The 616-nt window shown below is 48.2% G+C and overlaps 1 non-coding gene across 1 annotated transcript; it reads left to right on the top strand.

Moving 5' to 3' along the window:
• Window positions 1–231: 231 nt before the first annotated feature.
• Trnas-gga (transfer RNA serine (anticodon GGA)) lies at window positions 232–315 on the top strand. Its single transcript is given in 2 exon segments — window positions 232–271; window positions 281–315. It is a non-coding gene; the product is annotated as a tRNA-Ser (tRNA).
• The last annotated feature ends 301 nt before the right edge of the window (window positions 316–616 follow it).

The following is a 616-nucleotide window of genomic DNA, read 5'->3' as shown; positions in this document are numbered from 1 at the left end:
AGGGACAGTTTCCTAAACTGTGGCTATTGTACACGTTCAGCGCCAGTCTACAACGGTGTAAAATTCGTGTCAACTGGCGAAAAGCCAAGATCATAGCTAAAAAGGGTAAAGGAGCCGGTGACCCAAGGAGTTACCACCTAACCTCCCTGTTACGCGGTACACACAAAATTTTCGAAAGACTCATATAAAACCGCCTCACACTGACCGTGGAACCCATCCTCATACCTGCCGGCCCGTGTGGCCGAGCGGTTCTAGGCGTTTCAGTCTGGAACCGCGCGACCACTACGGTCGCAGGTTCGAATCCTGCCTCGGGCATGGATGTGTGTGTCCTTAGGTTAGTTAGGTTTAAGTAGTTCTAAGTTCTAGGGGACTGATGACTTCAGATGTTAAGTCTCATAGTGCTCAGAGCCATTTCTTTATCCTCATACCGCAACAGGCTGGATTCAGTTCTGAAAAAAGCTGTACCGCACAAGTGCTCAGTCTAACTCGCATCTCGACGACGGTTTCCTCGCTAAATAATGGATTCCGTTTTCATCGAGATTGTGACTACGCAAGATACCAACGATCTCCCACTCCCGAAACAGAAGGCACGTGCTACAAATAAAAAAGGCATTAA

The sequence above is a fragment of the Schistocerca serialis genome, chromosome 8 (genome assembly GCF_023864345.2).
Source record: "Schistocerca serialis cubense isolate TAMUIC-IGC-003099 chromosome 8, iqSchSeri2.2, whole genome shotgun sequence".
NCBI classification, from domain to species: Eukaryota; Metazoa; Arthropoda; class Insecta; order Orthoptera; family Acrididae; genus Schistocerca; species Schistocerca serialis.
Note: the sequence above shows the minus strand (reverse complement) of the source record. Positions and strands in the feature narration are given on the sequence as shown.